Source organism: Rhinolophus sinicus, chromosome 16 (assembly GCF_057876585.1).
Source record: "Rhinolophus sinicus isolate RSI-liver-muscle chromosome 16, RSI-T2T, whole genome shotgun sequence".
Classification (NCBI taxonomy): domain Eukaryota; kingdom Metazoa; phylum Chordata; class Mammalia; order Chiroptera; family Rhinolophidae; genus Rhinolophus; species Rhinolophus sinicus.
This window is the reverse complement of record NC_142516.1, coordinates 131,513,604-131,528,630: the sequence shown is the minus strand read 5'-3', so window position 1 is coordinate 131,528,630 and position 15,027 is coordinate 131,513,604. Positions and strand designations below refer to the sequence as shown.

General features: G+C 46.8%; 1 long non-coding RNA gene across 4 annotated transcripts in view; it reads left to right on the top strand.

The window, feature by feature from the left end:
- LOC109456088 (uncharacterized) overlaps positions 1-15,027 on the top strand; it is a 139,791-nt gene that overhangs the window by 99,602 nt on the left and 25,162 nt on the right. Inside the window, exon 1 of one of the 4 annotated variants that reach the window (XR_012495519.2) lies at positions 124-314. The exons of 1 other annotated variant lie outside the window; for it this stretch is intronic. This is a non-coding gene — a long non-coding RNA (uncharacterized LOC109456088). Of the gene's footprint in view, positions 1-123; positions 315-5,657; positions 5,782-9,968; positions 10,302-15,027 lie in introns of those variants that run through there. 2 more of the 4 variants (XR_016019476.1, XR_012495522.2) reach the window with 2 other exon arrangements.

Sequence of the window (15,027 nt, the reverse complement as noted above, 5' to 3'; positions counted from 1 at the left end):
GAAGGCAGGTCTAGAATAACACTGGCCCCAGCCCTGGGGAGGAGGTGCATGGGTATTTGTGAAGCTAGTTCTTGGTTTGATTTTCAACTCAAGTACCACATTTTCTTCCTCCTGACCGAACAAGTGCATGCTGCTTGGCGATTTCCCACTATTCGTAGCCCTAATAACTCATCAGCTTGACTTGCATAAACAACTCTCTCTTTTGTGTCCTGCTGGAGCCCAGATTCTCAGTTGAGATCCCCAGGAGTGAGGAAAATCATTCTATTTCTTTCACAAATGTTTGGACTTTGGGTCAGAAGTCGCCTTGGAAAGGGGTAAGAGAGAAAACAATTCTTAATGAAATATTCTTCATTTTTGGACGCCACTCAAGGTGTATTAGGAATGTAAGTGAAGTTTTCTCATTCTCTCGTTTCATTCACTTATTTATTCATTCTTTGGAGAACTATTTATTGGTTGCTTTAAATAGTGCTTTCTAAACTCTTTTTCATAGCAGCAGAACCCCTGTCTGTTTAATAAAATCTTTGTGAAACCCAATATAGAAGTGTCTGAACTGAAGTTCAGATCCAATGACTTGCCAGTGGCATCTAAGCTAGTTAATGGGGGTGCTGGGCAGTATCCAGATATTCCCATTTAGAACTCTGAGGTCAAGTAGGGCCTGGTGATTTGGAGCATTTATAGAGAAATACAGGCGGTCCTAAACTTACAACTGAATTCTGTTGCAAAAGTTCATTTGAAAGTCAGTTGTCTGGAACTTGGAATAAATTTTCTTATAGAAACAGAAGTATGGATGGTGGCTAGGTTCCCAGACCAGCCCACAAAAGCCCATTTACTCCACAGTGTGTCGGACTAATAGAACTAACAATTCTCTCTTAGCTTTGTGCTACTATGGAACTTGTATACTCACTGCCAATCGAACAAAGGGAACTCATGTGTAGGGAACTCAGCCGTCTATCAATCCCACTCATGTACAACCCAGTGAGGAGCTAGCTGGTGGGCAAGACTGGCCTTTGACAATTGAGAATAGATGCCACCAATTTTCTTTTGTGCTCGTAGGATGTAAACTTCCCCAAGGAAGGGATTTTTGCTTATTTTGCATCCTGCTGTATTCCCAGCACATACTAGCCCGTAGTAAGTGCTTGATAAATTATTGTGGAATGAATAAACGCTCTAGAGTTTCATGGACTTCTCAAGGAAATGCCCTTCAGACCCCCTCTTACAGTATAGTTAGTATTAATTAACACCCAATTTCAGCAAGCCTGGTTGTTTTGTTTCCAAGCCTGCGCTATATAGCAACAGCAAAGTAAAGGATGATATAGACAGATCACACTGGCAGCAGTGAGAGATGACCAACATCAAGGGAGGATACAGAGAAAAACAATAAAAAAAAAACTGGCACAGACCCTCCAAAAACACAACAGCCTGGGATAATTGAGCTCAGGAATCCTGGGAGTCATTATTGTAAAATAAACATTAATTAATACTCTAAAATTTATCACCCCTATTTAAGGATGTTGGAAAGTATGTGTGGAAATTGTAGAACGCTTAATAAACAGTTATGATTCTTATACCAACCCCTCTGTTATCTGGAAAACTATTGTAGACTACAGAGTGAGGACTCCTTCAGTTCTGAGTACTTCAGCGTTCTGGTTTTTGTAATATTAGAAAATGGTGGATATTATGCTTCAATTACCGCAGTGGCTATTTTTGGCTTTTGTGGAGCCCTTAGCCTTTTCTTAGTGAAAATATAATTGGATAACAAAATATAATTGGATAACTTCATTTCGCCTTTAAAGCAAAGGAGAAACTGAAAATGGCATCTTAGTTGCTGTGGACAGCAGTGCATCACAGGTGGCCCAGTGTGGCCTTCTGGGAGCTCAGGCAGGGGGAGAAGATCAACGTAGTGGTAGTTATGTTTGCAGAGGGTACGTGATTAGGGGATTTTGCCTGAAGACAGAGCGTGGGCTTCAGAGTAAGTCAGACCTGCGCTTAAATGTAGGCTTTCCCGCTTACCAGCTGTGCTACCTTGGACAAGTTATTTACCACTCTGAGCCTTAGTTTTCTCTGCCTCCAAAAGGTAATGCTTTCTTTATAGAGTTGTTGTGAAGTTTAATTGAAATAGTGTATTTAAAGTATGCTAGCACTGTCTTCCAGGGCCCTTGTCATGTGCTAGTGTACTGCTAAGGCGACTCTTGGAAGCTTGGAGAAAATGAAGTCCTGTTCTCAGTGAAGCAGACATTCCAGAACTGCCATGGTAGACAGTGGAAGAACGGATTGAAAGGCTTAAAGGAGTGGGCATGCTAGAGCAGATCCAGTGTGTAGGACTGGAAAACCCACCAGTGACTATTCTCTAAGAGGGTCAAAGGACCCCCTCCAACCCAACCCCCGTTTATGAACATGATAAGGACCATATCCTTATCACCAGAGTTGAGAAGCTCAGTGCTGGCTGTCCTCTGTGGGCTAGGGCTGACTGTAGGAGATTCTGCTACAGAATTTCAGTCTCTTATAGCAAATGGGGATGATAGGGTTCCCAGATAACAGAGGCCAGCTGGTGTCACTTAATCATCAGAAGCAAGGTAGGCACAATTATCACAGGGTGCACTTCCAGGCACCGACCTCTGACTGTTCTTCTCAGACAGTGGTTAAATGACTACCTAAGTCACAAGCTGTTAACCACACAATAGGATTAATACCCAGCCCTTCTTAGGAGGTTAAATTCTCTCCCTTCCCACTTTAGCAGGCCCTTCCACAACTCTACTCTTTGCCAAGACAGTGACCCTGCCTGGAGCACTGTTATCTCCTGGTTGTGAAAGGATGGCTTTTCTCCTAGGAGATCCAGCTTAGACGTCACCTTCTCAGTGTTCCTGCACCCGTGTACACACTTGGATGAAAGCGTTTATCACACTGCAGAAAACTGCTTCCCTTTGTGTCTTCTTTGGGGGCCAACATGGTGTTCATTCATGAGGATGTAAATGCCACGGGAATAGAAGCTCCATGGGGTCAGGGATTCTTTTTCACTGCTCTGTCCCCGGGGCCTAGGACAGTGCTTGGACCAGAGCAGGCAATCCGTCAGCACTTGATGAATGAACATCCTTTGTAACCTTTCTGTCCTGGCACCGTCCTAGCATGGAGCTGGCTCTCAGGCGTTGAAGGGCAATGTCTGCAAGATCAGAAGTGTTTGTGATCTTAAGTCATCTTGCTAGTGGTGGAGTTTTAGATGCTGTATGTGAGGGATAGTTTTGATTCTGGGAAGTCCTTCTAAGGTCTTGCTAAATTACTCCACCTAGCCACACATGCATATACACCAGCATGCATGTACACACATGCACACACTCCTGGATTCCCAGGTCCACCCTCAAATCCCGTTTGAAGATGGAGGCCCAAGGAAACCCGTTCTTATAAAACGAATTCTTATAAAGCCATTTCCTTATTTTTCTACCCTAAGAGGATAAACCCTGTTGAGATGAGCTTTTGGAGTCTGTGCCTCCATCTCACCCACCCCCTGCCCTAGGCCCCCACCTCCAAGGCTGGCTCATCATCAGACAGAATTGTTCCCACAAAGGCACAGAACTTGAGACTTAAATTGGATTTGCCTGTGGCTTTGTGCTCTTCGAGTCCTCCCGCTTTTGTTTCTGATTTATCATTTCATTCAGTTGTAGTCAATCATTCCCTCTCCGTCTTGCTCACCATAAACACAACCTCCTGCCAAAAAAATTATGACTGTATTAAATGATTTTATTACAGTAAACTGCAGATTGTACAGTGTAAACACAGGTGCTGCTCAAACTCCACACCCTCCGGCTCTGTCCAGACCAGCACGGGTGCCATGGAGAGAGGGAGGCTTTTGGGCCATGAGAAAGGGAGCTGCCTCTGGGAGTTTTAGGCCAGTAGGTCATTTGGTTCAACCCTTCACCACAGAGATAAAGAAAACAGAGATTTAGGAGGCAAAGCCACTGTTCTCAGGTCACACGGATGCCTAATGGCAGAGCCAGGAGCAGATCTGGGGTTATTTGATGTCATAGGTCCCTTCCATGACACTGCTCCTCACGCCTCTCCTTTCCCAGGTTTATTTTAGGCACATTTCACTGTAGTACAAACCCTAGTGGAAGGAATGGGAGAATTGGAATAGTGTAATTTATCTGAGGCTATATATGGGTCTTAATCTTTTTGTGCCCCGGTTGGGGTAAATGCGGAACGCAGAGTGAAGGGCAGGTAGGAATGAAGGCAGGTAGGTCTTCCTGCCTCCCATGCTGGCATAGGAATGGTGAGGACTTCCTATTGTCTAGACTGGATGCTCCGGGCATTGTTCTGGGAATAGGAATAGGGGAGTCCCTGGGAGGCAGACTCAACAAAAGGGGGCTTTTCCTAGGATGAAGCCTTGGGGAAGCTGCCCAGTCCAGCACCTGTTGCTCAGGGAGGAGGAGAGCTTCTTTCTGCCGCGGCCTGGCCATTCTGGAAGGCTTGGGGGACCCTGTGTTTCCAACGCAGCTCCTGCAGGAACCGATGGAGCCACTGAGTTGGGTTTCTTTTGGTGCAGGTACAACAGAGTAAAGAAGAGTAAGGCACACTCTGGGGTAATTTCACCAGAGCAATTACCCTAAGTATTTTTCATCACGAACCTTGAAAAAGGCATTTTTGAAATGGGTGATTTATCAGGTAGAGGGGGACCCTTAGAGAGTTGGATTCTAAAGATAAGACTCTTTGGGACAACCCATTGATGATGTCACTTCCCCACTGGGAAATTGCTTAGCCTAAGTTTTCTGTCTCTTTGGGAATCAGCACACACACACTCACACACACTATATAGTCTTAACATTGTCTGTTTCCCCTCCTTCCTATTTGCTTGTTGGCACATCTGGGCCTCTGTAGTAAACAGATCCAATATTTACCAAGTGGCTCCAAAGGTGACATTTGCTTCCAAAAGTTTTGATTCCTCCTTCATTTGGGTAAGTTTCAGCTCACAAGAGAAGCTGTTTTTGCTGAGCCTGGGCTGCATGAGACAGGCAGGAATACAGGCCCATCTGTTGGAGATTGGAACATAAATAGCCCCCTTTAAAAATAAATCTCCACTTTTAACTCTGTAGATAAAAATATCTGAATAAAGGACAATTCTTAATCTCCACCTTCTCCCCTGCTTGACTCAAGCGTTTCTAAGTGGAGTTCTCTCCCTTCTCCTCTTACAGGTTTCATTTTGGCTTTGATTCTAGCGAGTTTACTGACAGATTACTTCATTTTAACTATATGGCTTTTCTGTCTAGTGGGAGGCATATTTCTAAGTATCATATTTATCAAAAGAGCTCTGCAAAACAAGGGCCAGAATTACTCTTTTGATGGTTCCCCCTCTAACTACAACCACAATAAATTTTGTGAGAAAGAATGCTCAACTGGGGACCTTTTATGTTAAAGCCGAGAACCGGGGTTCAGACATTGTCACTTGCAAACCTCCACCAGTTGGGCTGTTTTTCCCCTCCTCCGCCCTCCCTGGGCAGAAATCTCACATCTGGTCTCACTTGCAAGGCTGGTCCTGGGCTCCCAGGGGCTCCATATTTTTCCCCCTATAACTTTAAATCAGAGGAGCATTTCAGTAAATCACAGGGAACACTTATTTATTGGACATAGTTTTGGGTCTCTTAAAGCATGGAAAATAAATTTAATGGAGCGTTCAGAGCATTTCTCCAATCTTTTGAGGGATTACTTGGGGAATTTGTCAACTGCGCCAAGCCCAGCAGCCTGATCCAGAGAGATGGGAAGGAAATGATGGGAGAATCTTCGCAGAGCGCCCAGGTGGGTCCTAAATCACCCCAAGAAAGATTAATATAAGGGACCCAGTTGCCAGCCAGGTTGATTGGCAGCTTCACCATTTATTTAATAAACTATCATTTCAGCTGGAGGACGACTTTAATCTGAATTACATTTTGTTTTTGTCATCCACTCTTGCCAAGTAATTTATGGAACACCATAGATGTTTCTTAACCTCAAACAGCAAAGCAGGGGTGTGAAGATAAGGGCCAGGGGAAGGACCAAAGAAAGACAGAAGGGAAGGGAGCAGCTCTGGGAGGTTGGTGACAACTTTGAGGTGAATGGGACAGCAGGTCAGAGTGGGACAGGTGGAGAGAGGTAAGGGTCCCCAGCACTCTGCCTTTCAGACTGGGGCAAGGTACAAACTTACTGGAATGCCGCCTTTCTGAGGCGTGGTGTGAGTGTTTTGGGGCCATTGGGGATCACGTTGGGAATGGCCTGGCCTGAGGAAAACGTAGAGGAATTGATTGTTCCTAATTAAGGGTGAGGCCTTGATTGTAGAATTTGAATTTCCCACAATAGATCAGAGCTGATGAGGGATGGAAGAAGGTCTCCCCACGCAAGGCTAGCTGTCCAGTTGGGAGGGCAAGCTTCATTGTTGGTGCCCTTGAGTGTGAAATTAGGGTAGATGGGGCTGGTTCCTCTTCTCAGAGGGAAGTCAGTCAGGAGGAGATTTTTGGGCTTCAGGAACCTGGGGCTTCGATGTTTGGAGTAGTGTGGGTATTTCTTCAGGAGGGGAAGATGGAAGGTTGGATGCTGATGGAGCCTTCAGGAGGATTTGCTTCCCCTTCAGGTGGGAGCTGCTGGAAGAACAAAGGGCTGTTCATGAGGGCAGATAGGCTTTGCTTTTGGAAGCATTGTAACAATGACATTATTGTGGCCATTATTCGTTTTAGCTGCAACAGCAACGGTGGCCCTTCCCCTGAAGCTCTGAGGGCCTTGACCTTCTGACTTGTCCTCATCTCGGTCTCTTTTAAGAAGGAAGAGGGCTGGCGTTCTTGTTTTTAGGCTAAAGTGAGACACACTTTGGAATGTCAAAAGGCGCAAAGGTTGATGGAGAGGCTCAAGCCACAGGGGTGCAGCAGGAGGACAGGGACTCAGGGGAGGTCCCCTTCCCAGCTTTCATTTCCTTAGGATCCCCAAGGGCTGAAGAAAATTCTGCTCCAGATGCCAGTTTTCTTGGAGTTTCTCTGATGTCCTCGGGAGAGACGTTTTCTCTCTAATTTCCCATCCTTAGATGTGAGCTCTTACTACCCTGAGATAGTCTCCCCCTCCTTTGCTTCTTCATTCGTTGCTTTTTCAGCCTATGCATACCAGTCCTTGCCTGGGACCTATGGACGAGGGGCTGAGAGTGGGGACCTCAGGTGAGCTCTGCACCAGTCTCCATTCTCTCCAGACTCAAAGTATAACACAATTGGTATCTCTGTCTGCCCCCAGCCATCTGTGGGGTTGTTAGGTGTGGGTATGGAATTGAGAAAATTATAGGACCAGGGCTCCACTGGTCAGCAAGGGCCTAAACCTTGACCTTTGTGTGACTTCTCACTGGCTTAACATACATGTTCTCCTGATTGCTTGCAATCCTCTATAACCTGGCTCCAGCCAAGTTTTCAGCCTTGGTTCCTTCCCCTTCTCCCCATTTCTAAACTCTGGCCCCTTATGTTCCCAAGAATACACCGGCCACAGGTTTGCCTTCTCCATTTTGCTTTTTTGTGGCTCTTGTATTTCTGTTTACCCATCTAGTTCTACATACATTTCAAGGTTGAGATCAAGTTTTGTTCTGCTAGAACATGTCCCTGAGCACTTTGCTTTCTCTGACCCGCCTCCAGTCCCCTTTAGCATGTAATTGAATACTGTTTCATATTACCTCCATGGAGTCTCCGTTTCTCTAAACTGTCCTATCTCCTCACTGGTAAATGAGGGGTTTACATGGATGACCTCTAGGGTCCTTTGCAGTTATAACAGTCTAGGATGCTATGTCTGTCTTATCTCCTCATCTGTACTGTCCAGTCCTCAAAAGAAGGGACAGTGTCTTTTCCTCCTATTGACTCCCTCAGTGTTCTAGCCCAGTGCTTGGCCTTGAGTGGGTATTCCATAAGTGCTTTTGTTTACATTATTTTTTCTTTTTTGTCCTTTTTCTTATTGGAAATTGAAAGAATGAGGAGTGGCTTAGGTGCCCTGGAAGTCTGGTCTTGTAGTCTGGCCCAAAGAGAAATTGTTCAACAATTTGTGGATATGGTAAAAATTGCCATGAGGTTCCAACTTTCAATGTATTCTGTTGCAGGAATTTACACTGGGGAGCTCCACCCAGCATAGGGAGATGTCTCATTAAAGGGTGCTAGGAGCCTCCCTGTAGCATACACATTTTGTGGTGAAGTAGAAAAAAGTGCTCAGTTTGGTTCATACTTTGATCTGGCCACTTACTACCCACAAGAATTGGGCAAGTCCCGTTGCCTGCGTGTCTTGTTTGCTCACCTCTAAAATGGCGATTGCAATACCTGCTCTATCTTGAAGGGTTTTTGTGGGAATAAAAAGATGAGACACATGAAAATGTTCTATAAATTGTGAAGCTAATAGTGGTAGGTGTGAAGTGGCCCAGGATGTGTGAAGTGCGGTTACTTAACATCTCAACGCACAAAGTCAAAAAGTAAAACGGAAAAACAAAACACAAAAAAAGAATATGAAAGAGCTCTTTCGCCTTCTCTTTTACTATTGGACAAAGAACCACTTTTTGTCTCTGGATAGTACTCTGTAGAGACCCCTCCACCCTCACCAAAAAAAAAAAAAAAAAAAAAAAAAAAGACATTAAAAGAAAGTTCAGGAGTAAGAGGGATCATCCTGGTATATTCTGAAAGTTGATTCTGGGAAGAGAGGAAAACGTGAGCAAACAAAAGCTGTCACTCACTGGCAAGCAGCTTGCTCTGGGGGATAATCTCTGGGAAGAAAAACTAAAGAACTGAACATTGGCTGGAGCAGGGGCAGAGATGATGGTTAAGGCTGGTAAACAGGAGTCTCTCAGTTGGGGCCTTCCTGCCCATTCATGGGGGTTTAGCAGTTTTGAGGGGTCCTGCTGTTGGTTAAGAGTTTGCCTGCTGCCCCTTGAGGGGGCACTGTCTCCCTGTTCCTCAGGGTCCCAGCAGCTCTTGTGAACGGGTGTGAATAGACACGTAAGGCAGTACCAGGCCTTGTGCCCCAGACATCACCTAGAAACCTACCCATCCACTCTTAGCCTCTCGTGCACACTCATGTCTTCTTCCCCTTATCCTGTCCCAACCCTCCCTCTCTTCCGACATCCATGCCTGTCAAGTTTTACACCATGAATCAGAAGTCAGAGGGCCCCCCAAAGCTGGCAACTGGGCCTCTAGCCTTCTAGAAACCTATTTGTGTGCAAACAGACAAAGGACTCCCCCTCCCCTCCCAACACACCATCTCGACTTTCCAAGATGATGATTGAGTTTTTCCCCTGTTCTGCTTGATATTTCTGCCAAAGCAAGAAAAATCCTCGTTGAAGTCTAGCAGGAAATCCAATAAAAATTCTTCAAAAGATGGGCTTGACATTGAAAAACAGCAAAATTATAAAATAGGCCTTAGAAAAGAGAGAGGAGAGTTATTATATCTGGCACCAAGCAAAAGCCCTGAGACCCCGTCCAAATGAGCCATCACAGATTGAAAGTGTTTAGCTTCCCGTTGATTAAATATGGAGAAGGACCCAGGGCCTGCCAAGCCTCGGGGATCCAAAGTTTGTTTTCAGTCAGAATGTGTTTTCAGTCAATGGAAAAAATGGTCGGCCTGCGCTGGGCTATGTAACCGAGAAGCCCCAGGTTTGGGGTGAGTAATGGCTGTGAAGCAGAAAACCATGAGGGCTGTTAATCACCCCTCCCAGGCCCCTGTAATTTAACTCAGCGACTCAGTCGACTTGGAAAGCTCCCCCTATCTCCTTTCTTCCTTCTCCCTCAGTTTATTTTGCTCAAGGGGGAATAGATGAGTCCTTCTGATGCTTGTCTCTATATATTTCAGCTGTTACAACTCTTCACCCCCAAGGCATCCCTCTCGCCAGTCCCGCCCCCAGCGCCCGCTGCTCTGAATACCCTGGGATGTAAGAGCAGAGGGAGGAGCCGCGTTCACAAGGATGGGGTTCTTTCAGGGAAATCTCAGTGTCCCATGAGCTTCCTGGAATGGAGGCCTGGAAAAAATCTCCTCCTTCACCATTGCCTTTCCAGGGTAGGCTGTTTTTCAGAGGTGTTTACTGACATTTTTTAAACAGCGTTATCTTAGTCCTGCCTTACAGTTTTCTTTTTTCCCTGGGCTTTCACATGCCCTACCACATTCCTTTACAATTAAGAGTCTAGGAAGTCTGTTTTTAGATGTCCTCAAAGTCCACATGAGTGAAGCTCAGAGAGAGAGAGAGGGAGAGAGGGAGAGAGGGAGAGAGAGAGAGAAAGAGAGAGAGAGATCTAGAAAGAGAAAGTTGGTGGAGAAAGTGTGGCATGTGGAGCTGGAACTCTGAGGTAAGCCTAACTTCCTTTTCTGTCAAATGCAAACCCCTTCAAGTTTCACACCCTGTGAGTAACCTCAGGGGAGTGTCTGCTGGTGCATTTCTGATTCTCTTTCTTCAGCTCCCCCTGCATGGGCACCCCGTGGCCTTCCTTGGCACTATGGTTTCATCAGCTTCAGACCTCTACACGATCACCTCCCTGGATAGCTGCTCTCCATGGGTTCACCCTGCACTGAAATCCGTGTAAAATCGCAGAGGCCCAGCTGAGCCTTCTTTTTGGTTTGCTGTGTGTTTCAAAATGCTGGTCGGCCCGAGCCACAGCGTAATCTCAGAGTACAGGCAGTGTGATAACTTTCTGTTGGGCACCCAAATTTGGTTACAAGAAGTCACTCCAACCAACTGTTTTTTGAGGACTATGAACTAAAGAAAATGAGTAAACAAAAGTAAATAAATGGTTTTAAAATGATGATATGTGAAATGTTCAGTGGTTTAGTGGAAACAGATTTTTTTTTTATATATATACATGGACAGCAAGTCTTGGCAGATCAGCTGTACAGGACATGAGCCCACTCAGCAAATACCCGAATGAGCAATGATGAAGGAGCAAGGAGGTGCTCCACGAGGTTGGGTGTCTGTCCCAAACAGCAGCTAGAGGAGTTCTGGGCAGGGAGAAAGTGAAATAAAAAGCTGTGGATAGGATGTAGTGCGTGCGTGCGTGCGTGCGTGTGTGTGTGTGTGTGTGTGTGTGTGTAAGGAAACGGAGATGCTCGGGATGTCACCATTCTGGGGAGGGAGTTCAAGGAATTTATTAAAAGAGGAAGGAGGAGGACAGAACAGAGTCAAAGTTGGTCCTCATGTACAACCCTCGGCCGTCACCTTGTTATAATCCTTCTCCTCGCCGTGTCTACCATTTGTTGAGTAAGTACAGTGTGCTAGCATTGTGCCAAAGTTTTCTGTTATCTAATGTACTCTTCTCGGTGACTCCTGGGACATGTCTTATCTTCCTTCATCACAATAAGGAATCTGAGATTCAGAGTCCGAAAGAGAACAAAGCTTGAAAGTGGCAGAGCCAGGATTTGAACCCTGGTCTGTTTCTCGTCCCTGCCTGAACCCACAAAGGCAGTCTGGTGGGCAGGCTATTGTAGGCAGTTTTTCTAGGGTCCAGACATTTGGAGAGAACCCAGTAGTGTCTACATCAAAGATTCCACTTCACAAGGGGAAGAAAACCAGCAGCCCCATCAGGTGGGGAGTCGGCATTTCAAACAGCTGTGGTGGCTGCTGAGTGCCTCATGGGCAGCAGCAGGCCCAGGTCGGAAGGGTCAGTGGCAGGTCACTGTCACCATCAATCACCTGCAGGCCTTTTGTCTGTAGGGGTGAGCAGGAGGGGGCTGGGTTGGGCACCAAGCAGAGTGGGTGAACCAATAGAATTTAAGGGACTCTGCTGGTGGCAGGAGATGGGAAGGGCATTTAGAATTTTAAGTGGAATCTTCATGATTTGAGGAATACTCTGGTGGGAGAAAGTGTGCTGTTCCTGGGTCCTGGCGCTGTGCTCATGAGCAGCATTCTGGTGACAAGTTAGTTCAGCCCAATGTTGAGTCACCCCAAGACTAGGTTTATTATATATCTATCCATCCAGTTTTGAATGCCTCCTTGACCCACATCACCAAAGTTCTAGAAGTTACCAAGAAACACATTATCATATTTTTATTCAGAGGAACTTAAGTTGGGAAAAATATGTACATGGAACATTAAAAGCAGTGAATACATATGTATATCATATGCCAGGCACTGTTTTAACTATGTGCATACATTAGAGGGAATTCTGTCAATGACTGGCTGAGGTAGGAACTCCTATTAGCCCCACTTTTTGTATGAAGAAACTGAGGCATGGAGAGGTGAAGTAACTTGCCCATCCGCTGGTGAGTGGTAGAGCCAGGATTCAACTCCAGGCTGTGTGGAGAAGGCAGGGAGAGGTGATGCTTTCACGAGGGGCTGAGGAACGGACTAAGCAGGCAGAACTTTGACACATGGCCTGTGGGAAGTGAGGGAGCGAGGGCAGCGCTGTGTGGGCAGGAAGCTTTGGGGAGAGGGTGGACTGGTTGAGATGTGGGACATGGAGGTTTATGCACAAGGCCTGGGGTGAGCTTGATCCTGGGATTTGCTGGGGCCAGAAAGTGAGTCTGACTACAGAGCATGGTGGTCATCGGGCGCAGTAAGAATGTAGGGCAGTGGGAGGCTGTGGGTAGGTAGGCCTTGAATTTGGTCCCTTCCCTCTGTGGAAGTAGGATTCCCAGGGGGATTTGGAGCCGAGAGCTGGTGCAGGATGAAGAACAAAGTACTGGGGACCTGAATTGCAGGCCCGATTCTGCCTTTAGGATCTTGCTCAAGGTCACTCTGCTAATTCATCTGTCTGGATTCCAGCTATCTTATTTTTTAAACAAAAGGATTAAGCTAGACGAACCCCTCTGGCTATAAAGTCTATGGTAAAACCTGATGAATCTAGCCAGCTTTTGAGGAGGATTGGGGTGGGGGGAGGTGGAAGAAACTGGAGGTAGAGAAGAGTTTGAAGGAGAGAATGTAGAACTAGAAGGGATCCTAGAGACCTCCTCCCTGCTCTGTTTTACAACTGGGGTAACAGAGGCACAGAAAGGATAAACGGCTTTCTCAAGCCTCACAGCTCATTATTGTAGAGCTGAGAGGACAGTCCCGCCTCTGACCCTTCCTCTGCTAAGCTGTCTCAGCTTGTTCCCCTTATGTAGGATCTGTGGGGAAATTTGCTGGAGCAGGGATGGGAGGGGAGGGGAAGGAGGCTCAGCCTGATTGCTGAGGGCCTTCATGCCTGCCCATTTTGTCAGCACTGGCTCAGTGTCTGTCCCCAAAGGAGCGTAGAGCTCAACAAAGCTTGTGATCCCTGGGTTCCAGGCCTCTCTCTGCCATGGCCAGACCCCGACTCTTTGGCAATAATCTTATATGCTCATGTGTAAGATGGCCAGGTCAGTGCTTGCTCTTGTCTGTGAGCTGAGGCCATAATATACAAGAGCCAGCAGCAGGGGAAATTGAAATCTGAGGTGGGACCCACGCCAGTGGCCAGTGTGGAGGCAGAACCCCAAGGCTTGGGCTCCCGTTTCCTTCTCTGGGCCTAGAGCCCTGTCTCTCGCACCTCCTGTGGTGGGGTGAAGGGGCTGGTGTTCTGACCTGAGCTGCAGGGCCCGGTGCAGGCATAAGGCTGTGGAGAGCTGGGCTGAGCCTCTGACACTTGAATGAACCTCCCTCCCAAGTTCTTATTAGCGCTCCATGACAAAGGAGTCTGGTAAAAGTTAACAGGCCTCCCTGCCTGGAGGAGGTCAGAGGGACAACTGGGGCTTACTGGGGTCAGGGAGAGGTCGTTGAAACCTGCGTGATACACAGTCACTGGAGCTGACACTGGTCGAGGGGCCTGTCCTGCCCCCTCCTCTAATCCAGAACCCTCCCAGGGTAGCTAACCTGAGCCCTCCTTTGTCTAAAGGCGCCTTGGAAGGTGTCCTAGGCCTTCCTTGCAGGGGCCCCCTCTCTGTTGGCATGCACCTTTCCTAGCTCAGGGCCCAAAGGTGTGTGGGGAGGGAAAGAGATGCAGTGGGGAGTGAGCAGAGTGGCTTTGTGGGAGAGATGCTGGGCTGATCCAGGCCTGGGCGAGGGCTGGCCAGGTGTGACCCTGGTCTCTGACCCCTCATGGCTCAGAGCGGGAGGGATGAGGGTTGGGGTTGGGAGGAGGCTGTTGGCTAACATTTACCAGGACCTTTGAAGATGTAAATGCTTCTCCAGGCCCTGCTGGGATTGATGGGGTCAGAGTGCATAGGCATGGTCACCTGCTTCTCCAAGTGGGCTGGGAATCTTGCAGACAGATGGGTTAGGATCCCATGTGATGGGACTTGCCCCAGAGGCAGAGGACTCATGGGAGATGCTATTTCTGGGGCTCTCCTGGATCAGGCCCTGTGACTTGGTGACCTTGGGTGGGTCTGACAGAAGCTGTCTTTTTCAAATGCTCACATATTTCTTGGGTATGGTTTCCAGGGTGTATTTGGTCCCACTATCAGTGGAAGACCTGGGAGGTAGCCTTCAGTTCCTGCTTCTTCCTGATTTGTACTTTTTATTCTACAAATGCTAGATTGCTTGAGGTTTCCTATTCATACCATGCTCTTTCGTGGTTGGTACCCCTCTTGTGGTAGTTCCTCTGCAGGCATCCCCTTCCCACCTTCTCAGCATAGCTAACTCCTATTCACCTTTCTGGGTCACCTCCTCTAGGAAGCCTTCTGGGAATGGAATCTGCCCCTCTGCCTGGTTCTCCTGTGTCACTTAATGACTCATTCAATCAACTAATATTTATGTGGTATGTACCAGGCCTTGTTCTATGTGGAATGCATCAGTGCATAAAACATACCAAACTCCTTCCTTCAGGGAACTTACATTCTAGACGGCATTGATAGTGAATAATTACATAATCCTATTTTAAATGGCTTACATGTATTAAATTTAATTCTCATAGCATCACTATGAGTTAGGTCAATTATCTATGTTTCACATGAGGTTACATAGCTAACATGGGCATATTTAATTTAATTTATTTAATCCTTACAATAGCCCTATGAGATAGATGTTATTTTCCTCATTTTACAAATAAGGAGCGGGAGGCTTAGAAGGGTTAAGTGATTGGTCTAAGGTCATCCATCACGTAAGGAGTGGTACCAAGCAGGATGACGCTA